Source organism: Lissotriton helveticus, chromosome 3_2, assembly GCF_964261635.1.
Source record: "Lissotriton helveticus chromosome 3_2, aLisHel1.1, whole genome shotgun sequence".
NCBI lineage: Eukaryota > Metazoa > Chordata > Amphibia > Caudata > Salamandridae > Lissotriton > Lissotriton helveticus.
Window position 1 is genome coordinate 270,581,210 of NC_136062.1, and position 23,359 is coordinate 270,604,568.

The 23,359-nt window shown below is 42.4% G+C and overlaps 1 protein-coding gene and 1 long non-coding RNA gene across 4 annotated transcripts in view; one reads left to right on the forward strand and one right to left on the reverse strand.

The window, feature by feature from the left end:
* Nucleotides 1-23,359, reverse strand: part of LOC144826646 (uncharacterized) — a 382,563-nt gene that overhangs the window by 351,416 nt on the left and 7,788 nt on the right. For both annotated transcript variants that reach the window (XR_013609868.1, XR_013609869.1), the window contains exon 2: nt 18,829-18,969. This is a non-coding gene — a long non-coding RNA (uncharacterized LOC144826646). The remainder of the gene's footprint in view (nt 1-18,828; nt 18,970-23,359) is intronic.
* LOC144826643 (uncharacterized) overlaps nt 1-23,359 on the forward strand; it is a 358,756-nt gene that overhangs the window by 298,583 nt on the left and 36,814 nt on the right. The window lies entirely within an intron of this gene.

The following is a 23,359-nucleotide window of genomic DNA, read 5'->3' on the forward strand; positions in this document are numbered from 1 at the left end:
CTCATAAAAGAATCTTGAAAAAACATTCTTAGAAAAATCATTAATTGACTTGTCTCTATGAAATTCAGTGTTATCTACCAACGCTACATCATTCTTTATTTTATGTATCTTTTCATTATTAGTATTGTTATCCACTTTCGGAACATGTCCTACATTTTGTCTAATTGGGATAATTATTGATAAAATGAACCATATAAGCATCAATAAACCTGTACAGTAAAACCATATTTTACACCATTTACGCAAAAAGCCACATCTTGATCTTCTATTTTTGTTTTCAGGCTTTTTTTTCTTCTTTTATTTTTTCACAAATTCGTTTCTCTTTTCACAAAGTAGTGCCTCTTTTCACAAAATAGTGTCTCTTTTCACTAAATGAGTGTCTCTTTTCACACTTTAAGGTATGATCTTTTAGTCTTCTGCTCTTTTGTATGTTTGCCTTCTCAATTTCTCACACTTGGTCTCTTTTCATTCTTATTTATTTTTCCCATATGAACACAGTTCATTATAGTTCTTTTTTACTCACTAGTTACACCTATGTTCTCTTGACTGCTTTCTACTTCTTCAATATATATCTGGCAGTGCAATGTAAGTCCATTCAGGTGATTTATATTTCAGATTCGGCCTCCTTATTCTTTTTGGCCTTTGCAACTGTTCATTAATCTTTATTTTCTGATCTCCTTGACTTGATATTTGATTTACTTGTTCCTCTTGGTTTTTATTCACATGTATTAATTTGAATTTTAGTCCTCTTATTTCTTTAGGCCAATTATCTCCTTTTCTTGGCTTTTTATTTTCAATTACTCTTATTTCACGTTCACTTTTCCAAGCTCTCTTTCTTGGACTTTTTCTTTGGTTTATTTCTCCTTCACTTTCATCAGACTCTGTTTCAGCTCATATTTCATTCACTCTTACTCTGAACCTTATGATTTCAGGTTCTACAACTGAAACGTTATCCTCTTTGGTGATTTCAGTTTCTTTCAGAGGAATTTCTTCATAGCTGGTACTTGGAGTCTCATTTTCACCATTAATTATTTCCGTTTCACCAGTTTCTTTGTCAAGCTTTCAGTTTTATTTTGAATGTCTTCAATTTCACTTGTTATGCTCTGTTCTCTCTCAGCTTCCAAACTGGTGTTCGATATCTCCAGATGTCGACTTACAGGTCGATCTTCAAGATCTGGGATTTCAATTATTTCAGTCCCTGCTTCAGATGCTGAACTTGTATCTGATGTTTCCAGATGGCGACTTACAGGTCGAGCTTCCGAATCTGGAATTCTGTTTGTTTCACTTTCTCCATTAGAATCAGAACTTGTAATCTCTTCCAGATGTCGACTCACTTGTCGATCTTCAGGTTCTGGGACTTTGTGTGGCTGGCATGAAGCCACTTTTTCACACCTGCACACTTTACTGCTGTGGTGGTAACCAGTATCACCTGACGTGGTTTGTCCCAACATGGAACCAGACAGCTTCTCCTTCGGTGAACTTGGCTCAGGTCATGAGCTCATGTCTCTCAAGAGGGCCTTCATCAGTTCAAACCTGGTGAAACACAGAATGGACTACGTCAGCTAGGCCTTTGTAATAGTCCAAAATAAGATCATCAGTTGTAGTCAGCAGTTTATTGACAGACACAAATGCTTGTCTCATTACTCATCCCATCAATATCTCATGGGAACTTAAACCTGTTTTTCTGTCAGGTATGCTTTTCAGGGTCATTAAGACAAGAGGTAAAGCATCTGGCCATTTCAGTCCTGTGGCTAAACACATTTTTCCAAGTCTGTTTTTTATTGTTCCATTCACTTGTTCAACCACTCCAGAAGCCTCTGTTCTGTAGGCACAGTGCAATTTTGCTGAATGTCCAATGCCTCACATATCAATTGAATTATTTCATTCTGAAAGTGACTTCCTCTGTCTGTTTCAATTGTCACTGGAAAGCAGTATGTAGGAATGAATTCTCTTAGCAATAGTTTAGCTCCTGTGACTCCATCGTTTCTCCTGGTGGGGTAAGCTTCCACCCAACGGGAAAATAAACAGACAATCACTAGAACATAACGTAATCGGTTACATTGTGGAATCTCAATTAAATCTAGTTGCATTCTAGTGAAAGGACCTCCTTCCCGTCCTATGGCTCCAAGACTCACAGCTGTTTTTCTTCCTGGGTTCATGTCAACTGTTGGCATATGAGACATCTTTGACAAAGGCTCTCGGCAATGGTGCGAAACTTGGGATTGTACCAGGTCTGTTTAAAAAGTCTAATCATTGCATCTGTGCCAATGTTATTGTTATTGTTATTGTTAGGAGTACTTGTAAAGCGCAACATTCATCCTACTAGGATATCACGGCGCTGCAAAATGAGCAGTAAAACCTGGGCAATTACCTGGGACTTATTGATTATTCTGGTGTAGGGAATAAAGCAGTTTTTAGTTTTTTCTTAAAGGTGGGGTAGGAATCCGTGAGTCGGAGGTTGATGGGCAGATCATTCCAACATTTAGCAGCAATGTGTGAAAAAGCACTTCCGCCCATCCTGGATAGCTTGATCCGAGTGGTGGCTGCTTTGGCTGAGGCTTGTGAACGTAACTTCCGTGCTGGAGCATAGAACTTAATTCTATTCCGTAGAATGTAAGGGCCAGTATTGTAAATTGTTTTATGGGCAATGCATAGCATTTTGAACAAGGCTCTTTGCCTCATGGGCAGCCAGTGTAAGGCTCTCAGGCAACTTGTGGCTGAATCATACTTTCTCTTATTGCAAACGGCTTTTGCTGCGGCATTCTGGACCAGTTGTAGTTTTCTAAATAAGTAGTCCGACATACCAACAAATAATGAATTGCCATAGTCCAGCCTGCTAACTAGTAGTGACTGGACTAGGATCTGTCTGCATTCCAGTGGGATCCAGGGGAAGACCCGTTTCAACCTTTTTAGTATGGCAAAAGCATTGCCACATATTGAGGAGACATGGCATTTCATTGATAGAGTGGTGTCCATCTGAATTCCTAAATTTCTAGCAGACGATGTGGGATTAGGTGGAGAGCCTAGGGAGGTTGGCCACCAGGTGTTGTCCCAGAGCTGTTTAGCCCCACCAAAAAGGAGAATTTCTGACTTGTCAGCGTTCAGTTTTAAATAATGGCCGTGCATCCAGCTAGATAGCTCTGACAGGCAGTTTTGCAGTCTACTTTTGGCGTCGTTTTCTCCATTTAGGGTTACCATCAGCTGAGTATCGTCAGCGTAGGAGCAGATATTAATGCCCCATTTCTTGCCAATCGACGCCAATGAGGAGACGTATACATTGAACAATGTTGGGCTCAATGTAGCCCCCTGGGGAACTCCATATTTAATCATTCGAGGGGTAGAGGTAAAGTTGCCTAAACAAATAGACTGGGATCTGTTTGATAGAAAGGACTCCAGCCAGTTTAGGGCTTTACCTTGTATTCCTTTTGCGGCAAGTATGTGAATTAACAGTTTATGGGACACGGTATCAAATGCCGCTGATAAATCAAGGAGTATCAGGGCAACCGTTTTGCCTTTATCGACCTGCATTCGAATGTCGTCCATTACCGCCAGGAGCGTTGTCTCAGTGCTGTTATTTGATCTAAAGCCAGTTTGGGAAACATCTAGAAGTTTGTTGGTTTCTAGGTAACTTGAAAGTTGTTTTGTTACCAGTCTTTCTAAAACCTTGGATAGAAAGGGGAGCTGTGAGATGGGACGATAGTTGGCTGGGTCGTTTATGTCCGCGCCCGCCTTTTTTAATAATGGAATTACTGCCGATTTTTTCCAAACGTCTGGGAAAACAGCTTGCTCCAGGGACTGGTTAAGAACTTTTGTGACTGCGGGGCCAATTATGGGAGTCAGTTGAGAGAAAATAAAGTGTGGGCAAACATCCCATGGCGAGCCTGATTTAATTTCTGACATGGCTTTAGTGACCTCGTCTTCTGAAAATGGGCCAAAGGTAGAGCAGTTGGTTTGCAAAGTAGGGTCCCTCCGATACTCCACATGGGCCTGGGTGTTGTTTGCAAAAGAGGCATACATTTTGTCAATTTTTTTGTGTGCTTATCCATGGTACATCCGTGCCATATTAGAGATCATGCTATCGAGCATGACAGGTCTTTCATCCCTGTAAACCCAAACTTCATTCTCTTCGCTTTGTCTACAACCTGATTTTATCCATCTGTCTTTTTCCTCATTGCTCGCTTCTACCTGCAATTGTCTCACTTTCTGCCAAGTCATGTGCCTTGCACAATATTGAGCTATTGCGTCCGCAGCCTTTTCAGTGATATAATGATCTCCATTCTGATGAGCTGCACACTTCACAACCGCAATCATCTTAGGCAGCTGTATCACCTCAAGCAATATTTTCACAAACTCACCATTTCTTATTGGAGATCCCGAAGAGGTCAAATATCCTCACTGGGACCAGATCATTCCAAAATCATGCACAACCCCAAACCCGTACTGACTATCAGTCACTACGGTAATTCAGACACCCTTTCCCAATTTACAAGCCCGAATCAAAGCAATCAGCACAGCAACTTGTGCTGAACATATTCCCTTCAAACATGACGCTTTCATTATAGCCGCCACAGTACATACAGCATATGCATCGCTCAAAATTCCTTCATCTGTTCTCAGACATGATCCACCCTCAAACATCACATAATCTGATTCTTCCAAAGGTTCATCTTCAATGTCAAGTCGTGGTTTTGTGCAATACTCAAGTACATCCAAACACTTGTGATCAACATCATCTTTGACCTCAACATCCTATGCATGAAATCTTTGCACCGTAGCGGTTGTGTTTGCTGTGGGTCGTGGACTCTGCTTGGACCCTTCTCTTCTCGCTACCGGCTCTATAACTTGCGGAACCCGCTTCGCGGGTCCCGCTGCGCATCAGCACGACAGGGGAGTCTTGCTGCACCAGTGCGTGAAGGTCCAGGGCTGCGAGCGTGCGGGGCAGGACTTCAAAGCCCAGAAGTCCCTGCACACCACGCCTCCCGTCACCTGGCCGCTCTCCCTGGACACACGCCCCGCCTGTAACCATCAAAAGGCTTGTGAGGAGGTCAGAACGCGGGAAATCTTTGCACCGTAGCGGTTGTGTTTGCTGTGGGTCGTGGACTCTGCTTGGACCCTTCTCTTCTCGCTACCGGCTCTACAACTTGCGGAACCCGCTTCGCGGGTCCGGCTGCGCATCAGCACGACAGGGGAGTCTTGCTGCACCAGTGCGTGAAGGTCCAGGGCTGCGAGCGTGCGGGGCAGGACTTCAAAGCCCAGAAGTCCCTGCACACCACGCCTCCCGTCACCTGGCCGCTCTCCCTGGACACACGCCCCGCCTGTAACTATACGGACCACCTATATAAGGAAAGGCTAGTTCCCGCTAAGCGGGAGCGTGCGGGAGCGTCCCGGGAGAAGCCCGGGACAAGGGCGGGACCGTCTGTGGCCGTCCGGGGCCGCTGGAGGCCGGGCTGGGCCACCCCTTTTCCATCTACAGGCTTGTGTTTGATTATAATTCAGTATTTAACTGTTTACCAGGATCAGCTAGTTATTTGAGGATAGCAGGGGGTTGTAAACTATGGCGAATACCTTAAATACCTCTGCCTTACAGACTTCCATGGGTGATGCTGAAACCGTGGTGATGGGGCCTCTAGATTCGTATTTTAAGCGTTTGCCCCAAGACATTGATAGGGAAATTGCCCTGGCGGAAAGACGCGCTGGACGAAGGTTATCGATCGAATTGATGAAAAATCCCCTTGAAAAACACATAGGACAAAGCTTCCCTGCACTAGTCACCCCGTTATCTTCTACAGTATTGCCACTTACACAAGAAACACTGTATGATATATCTGTTTGTAATGAGCTGTTGGGTGCCTCTCCTGTAGATAAAGTGGTTACCGCCCTATCATCAGAGCATTTAAAGGGTTCTAATACAGCGCGCATAGGACAAAATGCCACACCAAAAGCAATTGCTCAAGTACACGCTGCCAAGCCCAAAGTATGCTCAAAGAGGAAGAGGGTCACAACCCTAAAAAAATCCATAGTCCCTAATCCAGCAAGGAAGATTAGGAAATTGGCTATCAAAACACCCATAATCCATGACCTAGTCGAACAACCTAATGGGGCAACAAGGGGGGAGGAATTGGTTACCCTAATAGACGTAGAGAATCCAAAGATTCCGGGATCACCAACAATAGAAATAAACCCCATTGCCATAGCATCTTCAGGGCAAATGAGGATTCTTCCGGAATATTTATTGGATTTGGAAAAACTTATACGCTCCCTCTTAAATCCCCTTGAAACCAAACTGGAGAAGTTAGCAAAACAACTTGATCATCTTGAACAGGCTAGTTTAGATAATTTCTTCTCAGTAAAATCATTAATTAAGTCTCAGAATAAATTGGACGAGAATGGGCGACAAAATAATCTAGTTGAGCAGGATTTGGGTATTACGGGGGTCGAGTTGTTTCCCGCAAAAGTTAGTGGGGTTTCTACTCAGCAGAAACAGGGACTGAATAATAAAAAAAATATAGCAGCCCCCCGACCATCGGTAAACAATAGTGGCCCTGGGCGTACTAATACCAACTGCACTAGCACAATGGCCAATAGTACTAAGGATAGCATAAAAAACTGTGCCCCCGTGGTTCATAAAAAGAGTTCACCTTTACCATCTACTATGGTCTGTGCCCAGGGTATATTGATAGACACAGATAAAAACCCCGCTACTACTACTGATGGATCCAATGGGCCGCCTGGCTCCCAGTTAGTAAATAAGGGTGGCTATGTAAGGAATGGTAATCACACAGCCGGTGGAAATAATGCTAGTATGGCAGTGGGAAATAGTGCTCCCGCGAGTGTTGCTGTCCCAGAACGCTGCCCTCCAAAACCTTATGCTAATAAACCTTTAACTCGGATTCCCCCGGTCCAACTTACCCCTGATTCTTATCCATATGTGGCCATTCTCACCAATGTTCCTCCCCTACCTGAAGGCCAAAGGGAAACATATGATATGTTAAAAAATAAAGCCATGCATTGGCTGCGGGTAAATAGACCCCTGCCAGGAGATGTGGATGGCTTGATCATTGGGGTCAGAAGGGTCAATTGGATTGGGAACACTTTGAAAAAGCAAGGGGGTGAGTGTATCATAATTAACTTTCAAGACCCAAGGGTAGTAGGGTTAATTACGAAACCTGGATGGAATATTAGCATTGGTGGGATTGGCGTTGTGGATTTGACTTTTTTCTACCCAAGATCTCTGTCATCTTACCCAGGGGGGAATGAGTCACTGAGAATTAGTTTGCCTCCACGGGTAGAGGCTAGCTCTTTCCCTGCTCCCTTCTTGCGTCCACATGATGGTTACAACCAGGTATATAATTCTGATGGTGGCGCAGGGTACATGAGATGGGGATGTAGTCGAAATTTACCAACGTACCATAACACAGGCCCTATTATGGATCTGGTTAATCGTTTTAATCCTTTAAGTGATTTGAATACTAACGGTTGACTACCCACACTTCTAACACCACCTATAATAGCCATGCCTGAGAGGGTAACTTCCCTATCATGCACATTTATGACCTGGAACGTTGCAGGAATAAGAGCTAAAAGATCGGACCCTACTTGGATACAACATATTTCTAAACATAAGGTCATAGCTCTGCAAGAAACGTGGGATACTTCACTTTCCTTTTCCCTAGATGGCTTCCTAAGTTTCATAATACCCGCTAGTACCAGTAACGCGGGGAGAGCAAAAGGGGGGCTTATTACATTTTTTTCTTTAGACTTAGCAGGAACTTTTAATCTACTGAATTCAGGTTCCCCAAACATTCTAGCGATAGAATGGACAGTCTCCCCAAGCTGCACTATACTAGTAATTAATTTTTACAACGCCTGGGGTGGACCAAATGAATTTGAACATGTGCATTGTTTGGAGAACTTGATAAATAAATACAGTCAAAATTCACATACTCCTTTCGAAATTTTTTTAATGGGTGATTTTAATAGCCACAAATGTCAATTGCCCTGCCAACCACTAGATGCAGATTCTCCGGCCGGAGTCTGCATTCCTCACTTTGAACACACCAAAATGGGGGAGTCACTTGACCTATTGTGTGCCAATTTTAATATATACGAATCATACAAAACTGCTTCTAATGAGAAGGTCCCCACCTTTAAAGGCACAATTAAGGGGACGATAATTGATTACATATTCATGTCCATAGGCTTAATCTCAAAGACAAGTGACTATAAAGTTACTGTCTCACCCCATAGTGATCATAACCCTCTGTCAACTGTAATTCACTGGAGTGACTTATGGCGCAGACAGGTGGATCAGCCCCGGGTTTGCGCCTTGGCGGTGCCCAGTGATCAGGGCAGACGGCTCAGATGGGGTATGGCAATGGAGGAACGGTTCATGGAAACCTTACTCCCCAAAATTGAGGGACCGATAGAAACTTGTCTTGACCAAACTGCCTCGAACCTTCAGGTTGTCACAGCTTTTAATTGTATCTGTGCACAAACCGTCAGGGATCTTACAAAACCCAAATCTAAGTACCCCACAATGCCCCACAAATGGTTTGATAGCAAATGCTCAAGGTCACATAAAGAATTGAAACTGGCCCTTAAGGCCAAGGAAAGGGATAAAGAGCTAATCTCTCATTTGAGACGGGCCTATAAAGCCAATGTGAGGGCAAGGAAAAATGAGATCAAGAACAATGCATGGAATGATCTACTCAATGTAGATGTCCTAAAAAATAGTAAACAGTTCTGGGAAATCATTAATCACTCCTTTTTTATAGGGGAGAACAATTTGAACACAGATTGTGTAATTCCCGATGAGAGATGGGTACAGCATTTTAGCCATATTTATGGGGGCGAACCATCAGTCTGCCCAATTACTACTGAGGTGGCTCATTGTGCAGCCACAGTGGTATTTACGGAAGAGCAAGTTCTAAAAGCCATCATGGATACCACAAAAAATAAGGCACCTGGCCCTGATGGTGTCCCGGCAGACTTTTTTAAATATTGCCCAGTTATCTGGAGTAAAGTACTGACCAGGGTGTTTAGAGCAGCAGCCGAAGGATCCCTACCTCAAACATGGGCAACATCCATAATAGTTCCCATCTTTAAGAAGGGAAATCGGGAGGACCCCGGGTGCTATCGCCCAATTTCCCTTATCGACTCTACTTTTAAAATCTTAGGTAGAGTCCTTTTGGTCCAACTAAGGGAAAATTTAGAATTGAATGGGGGACTCTCGAACATTCAATACGGCTTTCGTGAGAATAGGGGGACATTGGAACAATGTTCCAATCTCCACCTTCTAGTCTCCAGGTATACGGTGGTCGGGGAGGGGTCAGTTTACTTGGCTTTTATGGACCTCTCCTCGGCCTTCGACCTGGTGAATAGGAGTAAGTTATGGTCTATTCTACTAGAGCTAGGTATAGAGGAGTCCTTGGTGGCATTTATGGCAAGGTTACACCAAGATCTCAAGGCAAAAATAAGAGTCACCAGGGATGGAAGGTGCACGGAAAGTTTTAAATCTGAAAAAGGGGTGCGCCAGGGTTGCATCCTGGCCCCCCTTCTTTTTACTATTTATATAAATGGCCTGGAGAAATACCTAGAAACAGGATTGGCTGATGTTCCCCGTGTAGGAGGAGCTCAGATCCCAGCCCTCCTATACGCGGACGATGCCGTCCTGATAGCACGCACAGGGATTAGCCTACAGATTCTTCTGGACCGCTTTGGTTCCTTTATGGAGAATCTAGATTTGAAAATCAACGTCTCCAAGTCCCACACTATGATTATTGGTCGTAAAGTGAATATGTTGCAGAAAAAAACTTTTATTTGCAAAGGGGAGATTCTCTCTAGGGTTCCAGTCTTTCCTTATCTGGGAGTCCTTTTTGATCAAAGAGGGTCCTGGGCCCCCCAGATCAAAGCAAAAAGTCTTAGCTTAGCACGATCCTCATCAGCCCTGCTGGCCTTTACAAAAAGACTGGGAGCCAAACCAATGGAGGCGGTGATTAAAATATATAACAGTAAGTGCGTTCCAATCGCTATGTATGGATCTGCGATTTGGGGTTATGTAGAGACGGCAAAAATACAGAGGATAGAAAATGGTATCATTAGGAACATTTTATCTGTCCCTGATTCCACACCCACTTTCTCTATTCATGAGGAAATAGGTTTATCATATATCTCTGACAAACTAAAATTAGCCCCCCTCCTTTTCTGGGTCAAAACATGGTTGAACCCGGAGCTGACGTTAAACCATGCCATCCTTAAGGACGTCATTGCAAGGGATAACGCCATGAGAATTCCCTGGCTAAAATATATTAAATCTACATTACTAATGCTGGGGAGACCGGAACTTTTTAATGACCCATCGAGCATCAGGAGGGAGGATGTCAGATTGATTAAGCAGATGTTTCTGGAGAGGGTCCGTATGGATAGAGAAGAATTGGAATTGAGGAAACCCATGGTGAGGGCACATATTGTTCTAACGACTTCGCCCACCATGGAACCCTATTTAAAAATTGTGACTAATCCTCTTCATAGACTCCTACTAACTAAACTCAGGATGAACTTAATCCATTACTCTCTAGGAAATTTTCCGGTGTGGTCAAAACCTGATGATGGTCCGCCATGCGGATGTGATCAATTTTCAGTTCAAGACACCCCTCACTTTATATTTTTTTGTGACTTTTATAGTAGCGAAAGGAAAAAATATTTACTCCCTGTCTTGAAAGCGGCGGGCTTTTCTCAAATAAGGCCAGCCTTAATCTTCCTCCAAATGTTAGCAGATACCTACACCATGTTTAGTGTTGCTTGCTATTTAACTGCTGCATTTAGATCTAGGAAAAAAAGATTACCCCGGATAGACTTGTTTTAACTCAAATTTGCTTTCAAAGGAAAATTTTTAATATTTGTAAATAGATTTGTACTTTTGAGTAACAATCTGATGAAATGTAATCATTAAGCAGAAATTTTTTGTAATGAGAGCGAGTGATGTTTTAAAAAAATTGTATTTGTGTTTGCTTTATGTCTTTTATGATTTTAACAAAAATCGAATAAAGAGTATTTTGACTGACTGACTATGCATCAGGCAATAAGGTTGAAGGATTTACATTTACACATCTGGCAATCGTCACATTGTCTGCACCGAAAATCACTTTCTCATATCTGGTCAAACGACTATTGGTCATGTATTGGGTTTTGGTGTGAGTCAACAATATTTCAACTGAATGTGGGCAGGGGTGTGGAAATTTGTCAAAAATCTACTTGGCCAATGGACAAAATTTTACAGAAATCTACTTGCCCCACTTATTCCATAAATCACTACGGTGGGTCTGCACGGCGAGAACCTGCACTGTAATCCGTGCAATAAACTGTGCAACTTTATTTCAAGCACAAGTCCAATTATACAGTGCATGGACATGCATCCTTAAATGCAACTGTTGTACAGTATGTGCGGGGATGTGTCAGTTTGCACTGCACCCAATTATCAACCAGTATGCATGTGACAAAATTTCGATTGTAGAGACTGGTGTGCCATCCTTGGGCCAACTCAGAGCTGTACAGCTTTAAAAATACTCACATGTGAACATGATATGATAAACGTGTGGATGGGAATAACTGCACTGTTTGGCAGAGCTTATGAACGATTCATGGGGCAGGACAACATTGTGTGGCAGAGGTGCTGTGGTCCACTGAGGCAGTATCCACAAGTACAAATACACAAGAGGCAGTAATGGGCAGTTAAATCAATCTCACCATTTACATTCCTGGGCAGGTGAGGTGTGATTATACTATTGTGCACTCACTGCTAAATCTCCAAATTCTTCTCCCACACAAGGAGCATTTGCAGCACAGGCAGTAGCAACAGGGTTTTCTTGTGCACAGTAGTGCTATAGTAATGGCACCAGGGGCTAGATGTAGGTAATAGCAAATTACCGAATGGTAAATACCGAATTTTACCGATTCAGTATTTACTAATCGGTAATTGCTATGTAGGAAAAAAAAAATCGGTAAAAATACCAAATCTGTAAGATTCAGTAATTACCGATTCGGTAATTACCGAATCAGTATTTGCCATTGATTCCTATGGGCCTTGAAGCCCATAGGAATCAATAGCAAATACCGATTCGGTAATTACCGAATCGGTAAAAATACCGAATTTCCAAGGGGGACAGGGTGTCACTTTGACACCCTGTAGCACCCCTGTTTCTGGCTTGTGTGCCATGTGACACACATACATGCCCTTAGGGCATGTAGGTGTGCCACATGGCACAGGTGTACATGCACAGATGTGTATGTACACAGAATTTCGTAATTTACCACCCAATTGTATTGGGTGGTAAATAACGAATTTCTAAGGGCCTGTGGCACTGTAAACTGTGCCACCTACATATTGAATTACAGAATCGGTAAATTTACCGAATCGGTAAATATACCGATTCTGTAATTTTCTAGCCCCCTACATTACAAAACCCAAATACCGGTCGGTAACAGCCGAAATCGGCCGTTACCGACCGGTATTTGGGCTCCTACATCTGGCCCCAGACGAGTAAGCTCCCTAAACATGAGTAAGTGCAGCTCCGCAATAGATGTGCAAGTTTGTCTCACTTAGATTTGTGAAGTAGTCACTTTTTTCTTTCAAATCCGAGTCTCTGCCACTGGTTTCTCTCCTTCCAATGTCCCCAACACCCCCCCTACCCACCCAGGTGTGCCTGTTATCTTATGGGAACATCCAGTAATTCTGTTGCTGGATGCTGACATACGAGTATTGGGAGGCCTGCTGAAAGAGAAGGTTTTAACGTTGCAGCAACGTGTGCAATCAGTGTGTTTTTTTCAGAAGCTGAGCTTTCTGATGGTCTATGGGATAATGCGTGGATATTTCGAAATGGGCACATGCATAAAGAAGGCACAAAGTCAGGCACACAAGAAAAACACTTCTTGTCAAATCATGTAGAGACAGAAAAACAAGCCATTATATCTACATAGGACGAATGCTAACACAGGTGGCAGTGTCACTTTTCCTTGGATCTGGGTATGGGTTCACTTTTACTGCTGACGTAACTATTCAACAAAAATGCAACAATACAGCGGTTGCATAAAATTAAGGTGGGAATATTGTACAATGTCACGCAGTTGTCAATAAAACGTAATTGTGAGACCTACAAATGTACATTCTGATAATTTCTACTTTATATTGAATTTGGTTCGGCAATTTTTGCCATTTTTAATCGTTGTAAATGACAGATGGTCCCCCACAGATGGCAGGTCCTATGTACATCATGCGTGATTTATAACAGAGCCACTCTAATAATGAGATTCTACAGCTGAGACGTTTTCCTCATAATTTGCCACATAATGATGCTCTACTGCATATTTTAACAAAAATGTTGATTCTAGCTCAACCAGATCAAAAGTTTCTAAAAAGAGGATAACCCATCCTGCCACACAGTGAAAAGCTCATCACAAGTAGTGACTGGTCACTTTTTCATTGCTATTGCTGTATTTGGGTGTTATCTGAAAGTAATAAGGCAAAACATTTATACTGACAGGGTTAACATATACTAATGTAAAAAAAAATATGAAGTAATACGATAAACAAAAATGTGCTGCCTTCTGCTACATAATTCTAATTTTTTGTGACCACATAATTCAGTCAACCCTGCTGCATAATTAAGACCTTCACTGCTGCTTCATCACAGCGGCTCTGTTTATTTAGCACAAACTGCCAGAGCACTTTGCATTGTGGGTGGTGGTTTACAGTAGGTGCATGAGACGAGAAATGCAACCAAATAGAAGTACAGGCTAACAGTAAGGTGCCCAAAATGTGGAGTATAACCGGTTTCTTGCCAGATTAAGCCTGTAAAATTGACACTGAAGTGAGACTTTTCCTCTGCTGCAGTAGCAAGATTAGGAAATAAAGTGGGTGCGCTGATTAAGCGAGAAGCGGTGGAGGCAATGGAATAAGGAAAAGGCAAGCAAGTCTGTGGGGGATGGTATTAGGAACGGAGACCCCAGGCAAAAATATGGACATTACGATGTTTCAGACGCCATGAGTGGCCCACGTTTTAGTGAGCTGTGTGAAATAACGCTGCACACATAACATTGCCGGGAACACGAAGATACTTTCTGCCTGCTTCATTATGGGCCGTTTCTTTTATTCAAATTTAGCTTTATTGTTTAACCCCAGGAAAAAGATGCAGTTTAAAAAAATGTAAAGCTGCCTTTCTATAAGACTGCCAGGTGTTAAAGTTTGCTCCGAGCCCCCGAATGTGGCCTCGTCCATAAAAGCAGACTGACAAAGTAAAGGTCCACTAAAAAGAGACTCCATTAGTTGTGTTTTCACTCGCTATCAACGCTGGTGGCATTGTTACATTGCAATTGGCGCCTCATTGATCAGCCGATGGCAGTGGAGAAGTTCCTGCCTTACTGTAAATTAACATGCCACACATTTGACCCTGCCCCCACGCCCACTGATACCAGACCATTCCATGCAGCATCACAGTTAGCATAATTTTCCTAAGGCTCTGAACGCTGCAACACCCATTATCAGATTGACTCGCCTGTTGGTGAAGCTTTCACTGTGTCAGAGATGACGACTTCCCGCTCTTGATTCCAGGAAGTGCCCTGCAGCGCACCAAAGATGAGTGGACTGCCCTGGACGGATCCCAATGGACAGGGCGATCGAGTGGTGCAGCAATCAGTGACAGAGACCTGCCTCCAGCGCTGGGACCCCAGACAGCCGCAAAAGTGTTTCCTGCCTCGGTGCCCGCCCTTGCAGTTCAGCAGCTGGGCTCCAAGAGCAGGTGGGCTGCACCAGTGGTGAACTCACGCTAGAACACTGACGTCTAGCGTAAGACTCCTCCAGCCAATCACTGGCTATAGAGCCCAGTCATGGGCTTCCAGCCAGTCATAGGTCTCCAAAGTCTTTCTGACAGCATTTCAATTGCCCGTGAGCCCCAGCGTGCTAACAGCTCATTTCTTGTTTTGTGATTTTATGTCTACTTGTCCGTCGGACAAAATAGACAATAAATCTTCTTGCCCTTCATAAAATTCTAGTTGGTTCGGGCGTCGGGCGATATGATTCCCCCACCCCTGTGTGGGACATAAGCCTTAACAGGGTATCCCATCACTATACCATCACTCTGTTCCAGGCTCACACTCATAGCAGCTACAGCTTTCAAACATCCAGGTAATACCTTGGCTACCGGATCTGGAGCAGCTGAAAAATGTGCAATTGGCCTTCTCATCCTTCCATGCCTCTGTATCAGAACTGAAAGCGCACATCTATCTCTTTCACTGCAGTACAGCTCATATTATTTTTCATAATCAGGCATTTCTACCGCTGGTGCTTCACATAGGCTGTTCTTCAATTGCTTAAAAGCTTCTATTTCCTTCACATTCAACACTATAGGGTCTTTTACATCCCATTTAGTCAGTCGTTGTAAAGGTTTTGCAATCAATGAAAATCCACGTATCCACTGTCGACAATAACCAACCATTCCAAGAAACATTCTCACTTGTTTTTGCGTCTTTGGGGGACTCATTCCTCTTATTATCCTGATTCTCTCAATGGTAACTTTCCTCATTCCCTTTTCAATCTTATTTATTTATTTATTTATTTAATTAATTAATTAATTAAAAGGTTTTGTATAGCGCTGGCTGGACCCTAGGATATCAGAGCGCTTTACAAGGTAACATCAAGATGAGCATAACATATCAGTGTTTCTAGAAGGAATTCAAGGTAGGTGAGGAAAAAGTTTAGTACAAAGTATGCTATAATGACCATAAGGACAGTGAAAAACAACGATGTATACGAGAACCAGAGACTAGAGTTAACAAAATTACAGGGCCGTATGGCTCAAAGAGAAAGGGCAGGAAGAGTGATGGTTGAGACAAAGGAAGGGAAAGGGGGAAACTTTTGAGGGTGGAGGAATAACTTGGAAAGGGTGAAGAAGCGCAGGTATCATGGAGAAAAGATCAATGAGCAAAATGAAAATAAGGGAGAGAGATGGGAAGGAAGAATTGAATGGTGTGGACGTAGGGTGAAGGGGGTGAGGGAGATTTGCAGTAGAAAAGCGGGGAGAGGCCAGGTCAGAGAGAAAAGGGCCAGAGATCTTACCTCTGCTAAATGGGAAAAGAGGGTAAGGAAGTAGGAGAGGGGAGAATTAAGAGGGAGGGGAGGGGTGAGAAAGCAGAAAGAAGGGAGGGCAAAAAAAGAAAAACTGAGAGACGCAGAGTAAATAGGGACAAGTGTTAAGTGCATGGAATTAAGGGCCCAAGTAATTGTTAAGAAGGTGTAATTTCAAGACTTTTTTGAAGCTGTGGTAGGAGGGGTTACAGCGAAATTCAATGGGGCGTGAATTCCAGATGGATGGCACATTTCCCGAGAAGGAGCGTTATTGGGTGGCTTTCTTATTTAACAGAGGAGGGATGAGGATGAGGTTGTCAGTGCTTCTCAAATCTCTAGAAGTGCCAGCTTTTAGAAGTTTCTCAGATAGGTATTGAGGGGCATTTTGGTGAAGTGCTTTATGTGTGATGCAAGCGGTTTTGAATGTGGATCTGCCTTCAACGGGGAGCCATTTGAGGGATTTGAGGACAGGAGAAATGTGCTCGAATCGTTTGCAATCCGTGATGAGCCGCGCAGCTAGATTGAGGACAGATGTGATTGGAGCTAAATGTATTTTAGGAGTTCCCGTGAGGATAGCATTACCGTAGTCAATTCTTGAAAGGACAAGTGATTGAACCACAGATTTAAAGCCCTCATTGGGGATAAAGGGTTTTATTTTCTTGAGGTGTTGTAGTGTGAAGAGGGCACTCTTGGCAGCATTTTTTATGTGTGGTGTGAGACTGAGGTTCTGGTCAATGCTAATCCAGAGGGATTTAACTGAGCTGAATAAGGTGAAAGAGCAGCTAAGAGCATTCAGGTCAGTGATCCAGGGCTGGATGGGGAGCAGGTTGTTTTTAGGTGAGAAGAGGATGATTTCCGTTTTTTAGGGTTACGTTTAAGGTGGCTGCAGTGGAACCAAGATTGATTCTTAGTCAATGTGTCATTGAGGAGTAAGAACAGAACGTGATTTAATCTTGCAATAGATTTGAGTGTCATCAGCGTAGAAAGTGGTAGTTGATTCCAGATTGTTTAAGAATGAGGGTAAGGGGCTCCATGAAGAGGTTGAACAAAGCCGGAGAGAGTATGGATCCTTGGGGGAACACCAAGGGAGATGGGTATAGGTTTGGAGAGGCAAATTGACATTTTCATTTGTTAGGACCTGTGTTGGAAAAAGGAAGAAAACCATAGGAGGACAGAACTATTGAGTCCAAAACGGTCTTTTAGAGTGTTAAGTAGGGCAAAATGATTGACAGTATCGAACGCCGCAGAGAGATCAAGAAAGATGAGAAGGGAGGCTTTGCCTTTGTCAATTACTTTAATCATGGCAGTTTCAGTACTGCAGCCCTTTCTGAAACCTGATTGAAGGGGATCTAAAAGATTGAAGGAGGAGATATGGTTGTCTAATTGTAGAAAGACGCATTTTTCGAGGGCTTTGGAGAGCAAAGGGAGATTAGATATGGGCCGGAGATTGTTAAGGTCGTTGTTGACAGAACTGTAATTTTGATGGAGATACTTTATGTTCTCCTTCAGCCAAGTGATTCAATAATGCAATGGTATCAGAAATGCAAGGTTCTTTGGTTCTTGATTCCACCAACAGGTCATCAATATACTGAACCAAAACAGATTTTTCAGGAATTTTCAGACTTTCTAATGATTTTTTCAATCTTTGATTAAAAATGGAAGGACTTTCTGTATACCCTTGAGGAATTCGACACCATGCCAAAATACGCTCGCCAAACTTGAGGACAAAAATTGGTTGGCTATCAGGGTGCAAGGGAGTTGTAAAAAATGCATTGCATAAGTCAATGACAGTGTACCATTCTGCATCATGTGGAATTTGGTATAATATTACAGCTGGATTTGGTACAATCGGGCAACATGGAACAACAATTTTATTTACCTTTCTCAGGTCTTGCACCATTCTAAAAGCCCTATTTGGCTTTTTCAGTCCCATTATAGGTGAATTATATTATTCATAATTTCTTGTAAAAATCCCTTGTTCAACCATTTTATTAATTACTGGAGTTACTCCTTCAATGATTTCTGGTGTCAATTTATACTGTGGAGTATTTGGAAAAATTGCTTTTTCTTTTACAGTAATCTTTACAGGATCTACTCCTTTCATTAAGCCTATATCTTCTCCGGTAAAATCCCTTTCATCACTTTTAACTGTTCCTTTCAATTCAGTGGGAATTTTTTCTTTGTCAAATACAGGGAACGTTTCACTCTTTTCAGAATCAATTATGGACATGGTCACGTTATACAAGAGATTATTATCAGCTATTTGGAAAGCAATGCCATCTGGAGTACAGTAAATGTCACAATTCCTTTTACAGAGTATGTCGCGTCCAAGCAAATTTACGGGACTACTATTCCATACCACAAAGCAATGCATTTCTTTAAACGAACCTATTTCCACCTCCACTGGTTGTGTGAGAGGGGTTTGAATCTGCCTATTCGTTACTCCTACTACTTGGATGTGTTCTACAGAGAGAGGCAGGTTTGGAATTACTACTGATCTAACTGTAGAACGGGTAGCACCAGTGTGCACTAGGAAGGTAACATTTGCACCATTCACCTTTCCATCCACAAAGGGACCAGACTGATCTACCTCTAGAGTTGCGCCAAGCACGCAGTTCCTCTCCTAGGCACCGTCCATCTCTCTCATCTGATTCATTTCCATCCGGTCACAACCAAAACTGGGAAACAGTTGCACACGGCAATCTTTTTACCTGCTCTCCTCCGTAGAATCCTGTCTCAGCACTGTATCTTTGAAGATGTATACTCTGAGGAAGAGATGGTTGTGGCACCTGACTCTGCTGAGTAACTACCTGTTGTTGTGGCGGTGATTGCTGATTCACATCATTCTGCACCTGTGGATTCAATGATTTATTTTCGGTATTAATTTTGGGAGGTAACTTACAATTGTTCTTCCAATACCCTACCATGCCGCAGTTATGACATGGCAAATTCTTTTTAGCTCATCTATGCTCATTTGGACTTTTCATTTATTCGAATACATTTTTTGTTTAGTCTGACCTATTTCGTTTGCTTGGTTAATCAATTGTGCTTCTTGTTGTTCTGCAACGTTCACTTGTGCCCACATTGCGTTCTCTTTTAATTTACGCAGTCTTGCTTCTATGTCATCACTACAATATTTTGCAAACCTCAGTACATCATCAACGGTACTAGATTACCAACACATCATATGTTGTTTTATCATATCACCTATTTCAGGTCTTAATTCAAATACAAACCTATAAACAAAATGACTCATATCTTTTTCACTGAAAGTCTCACATCCACTATACTGTTTAAAAACTAACAGTAGTAAGCATGTACAGATTCTTTAGCTTCTTGAATAGTTCTGTTTGTACCCATTCTGTCTCTTTTGGAGGAATTTTATTTTTCAAAAATGTTACGACCTGTTCATATTTTCTCATTACTTCCGGACCTGGAGCTCCCATTTTTGCATCTCTTGGATTTTCTTCCTTCAGCCAGTCAACAGTAATTTTACATTCTGTTCACAAATCTGAAGGTATGACTATGTCAAACAATCCATCTAAATCTTCCCACAACACCTTTGAAACCTTCACAAGCCTATCTACTTGTCTATACCATTCTACAGGTTTCTCTAGTAATCAGGGGAAATCATTGGTAAATGACAATATGTCCTGCCTATTCCATGGCACATGTACATAACCTCCTCCTGGTATTTCTCTCATTGGATATCCTGCTTCTACTGGCTCCTTTTCTTTGACAGGGCAAGCTTTATCAGAGGTTTCTTCCTTTTTCTTTACCCATCTACTTCTCCATCATTCTACATCTCCCCATTTTCTCAGTAATACAGCTAATTCAGCTAATTCTTTTATCAGGGTTAGTCATCCTGATGTATTGAAATGTTCTATATCCTTTTCAGTGAAAACTATCCTGTATGGTTTCTGCAACATTTTAATTTTTGCAAATTCTACTCCTAATTCATTTGCTGTCTCTTCTAATTTGTCGTGCAAATTCTTTGCTCTCCAAGTTATACTTTTACACATAAACATAACCTCGTCATCTTGATATGATTTTAATCTATCGGTACCTATCGTTCCAATAATCACCTCTTCCATATCTATTTTTAACCTTACCACATACAAAAGCTTTGGTTCAGAATCTTTCTTTTGTAAAGTTTTGACCCAATCATTTAATTCTTCTGCTGTTGGCCCTACTGGAGTTTTAGACAAATCTATTTTATCTACACTTCTATCAGGGGTTTCAGAGGCCGATTCAGATCCCATTGGAACTCTATATATTGGGATTTAATTTACTGTTAAAACAACAGATGGAGTTGTTCTAATCGTGCTCTTTGTCTCATTCAGGCCAGGATACATTTTGTCTCATACTTTTTGCATGCTAGAATTCAAAGGAATTGTTAATGAGTGTTCTTCTATTTTCTGATTCTCAAATACTGGAATTACAGGACCTATAGTTAGGGGTACAGTTACAACTTCTACATTTCTCGTCAATTCTTTTATTTTCTCAGCTAATTCATTTGTAAATTTTTCTAACTCAGAAGTACTAGGTTTTATAGTTTGCGTTATCTCCTGTGGTTCAAATTGCCTTTTTAATTCAGTATAGCTGCTTGGGGTTTTATTTATTTCAGTCTCCATTGACGGTGCATTTGGTGTAACCACTGCAGAAGTCTGTTGATATGCTTTTTCTTCTCTGTACTGTGCTTTTTCTTCTCTGTACATTTTCTTCCTAATATTTCATCCACTGTTCTGACAGGATACATACCATCCCACATATTTACACACCACCAACTTTTCATTCTACTCTCATGAGTCGATCCACATAATCCTCTTGTATTATATCTGTCTTCTCTGTAATCTCGAAATCGTTCTCTCTCTCTCTCACACATCCAATCTTCCCATCCCATTAAGGCCTCAAACTGTGTTGGTCTAGGTCTTGGTTCATGCTTCATCATTTTTTCTCTCAAATTCCGTATCACTGCTGCCCTAAACAAACCTATTCCTGGAAATGCCAAAACTCCATCATCCTTTGTATATTTCACCCAATTGTCTAACCATATGCAAGTATGATTGCCATATTTCGTCATCATATATGACAAAGGCGTTTTCGGCGGAGGAAGCACTTTTCCCTCTCTAGTTGTTATTTCTTTATCCTTCTTGGAAAAAGTCTTGATTTTCTTAAACCATGAAGGTTTCTCTTTTTCTTGCTCATAATATTATTATTCTTCCTCAAAATTACCACTTTGCAACCAAGTTATCCACCTCTTTTCAATCTATGCTGATATTTTCATCCTATCCCAGCGCGTAACACACTAACGCACCAATCTGAATAGTTCACGTCACACTTTCACGGACCTATCCTAGCGCGAAACACACTAACGTACCAATCAGGATTGATCACGCCTTTCGCAACTGACCAATCTCAGTGCAAAACACACTAACGCATCAATCAGGATTGCTCACACCTTCCGCAACTGGCCAAACTCAGCACGGCTCCTGCTTACGTCAATTCTACTCCTGCTTCTCATAACCCTTCCTTTGCAAAATTTATCGGCACTGTATTTCTAAGCTTTTTATTTACAAAATCGATTAGTTATAACACATAAACACTTACATTGTCTGTTTCTCTAAACCAAAAGAGAGAGTTTACCCAGCTATACAAGAATTCTGTATTTCCAGTAGGCAGCGCTTACCTCTACCCTACCGTAGAATTATTGTTTTCGTCTATAAAGTAGCACTTCCCTCTACCTTACCCTTCAAACAAGCCAAAGGCAAACCTGTTTCTCTGGGGATAAGATAAATGTGGAGACTATACAGCTCCTGCGAATTAAGGCCAGAGTTTCACAAGAATACCTGTTTGAGCGGTCTAACATAATTCCCTCTATCTATATCACTTGAGAACAGGAACTACTTATTTTACTCATCAGTGGGGCCCATACCACTGCGAGTCACTCATACACACATTCTCTCAATCACACACCGTCCCTGAATCAGTGATAAGTAGACGTGCTGCAAGATATGCGAGGTACCTTATTGGCCTATGCATTAACTTTATACATTACATACATTTAGTTCTTCTAGGCACTCAAAATTTTACCGAGAACAAACATCAAGGTACTATCGATGGACCAACTAGTAGGAATCATTTGATGGCGATTAATTCCAGCTCAATCACATTATTCTCACAACTTTAACATTTTTTATATACATAATCTATTTTGATAATCACAGACTCAAGTTTATATTTCTTATACTTTTATCTAAATCATTAAGAGAACATTTTTATATAGCGATAGATTCATTAAACAAGTACATTTCTAAACATTTAGTAATACATTCAAGCAAAATTTGAATAAAGAGGACTCATTACCACTTGGCCATAGGGCGACTATAGAATAACAGAATATAGAACAGGTTCCCAAACTGACTTTCTTTTCTAAACTCCTCGATGTCTCCCTCCCGACATAGAATCTCTACAAAAAGGGGTCGCTAGGTGGCGCACAAGCAGTATGGCCGCACACCAGTGAGGCTCCTGCAGCCTGGTGCTTTTATCCGACATTTATCGTAATATACACTTAGGGCAAACGTCTGCGGAAGACTTGTGGGAGCTCTGCTGTAAGTTTCGTCTGATTTGGGAAGGTACTGCTTTGGAGGTGCACCGGAGAAGAATCCGCCGAATGTGAGGAGGTCATCGCTACAGAGCGCTGCACCAGCTCGGAGAGCTGCGCGAGCCCGAGGCCTGCCACGAGGAGTCTAGGCCCAGAGAGGAGTTCAGCCGGATCGCAACAGAAAGGAAAGGCGGACATGGAGAGTTGGCTGGGTCCGTCAGGAAAAGGAGTTGCGGAGAGACCCGGATTAACTGCGGTGCAAGAAGGACAGGTTTGCAGAGGGGCGCAGGGGAGAAGAGACGGGTACGCAGCGCTGCCGAGGCCTATAACTGAACGGTTGCTGAGGCCATAGTGGACTCCCCATCGGCGGCCCGTGTGACAGCGCAGGCAGAGCGGGAGTGTGAAATCGGCCCCACGCCTAACCTAGCAGCGCACAATTGTCCCGGAGGCTGGCGGGCACCATTGATAGCCACTACGGGGCCGGGGGCAATCAACAGACCCAACCTTACTGATTAGACTGCGGAGGGGGCCAGACATGACGGTGGCAACAGCGGGGGCCAGCGTTGTGAGGACACGCGTAGCGGATGAAAGACCCCAGAGGGCTCCTGCTAGACCCTGCCAGTAGCGTGAGTGGGTAG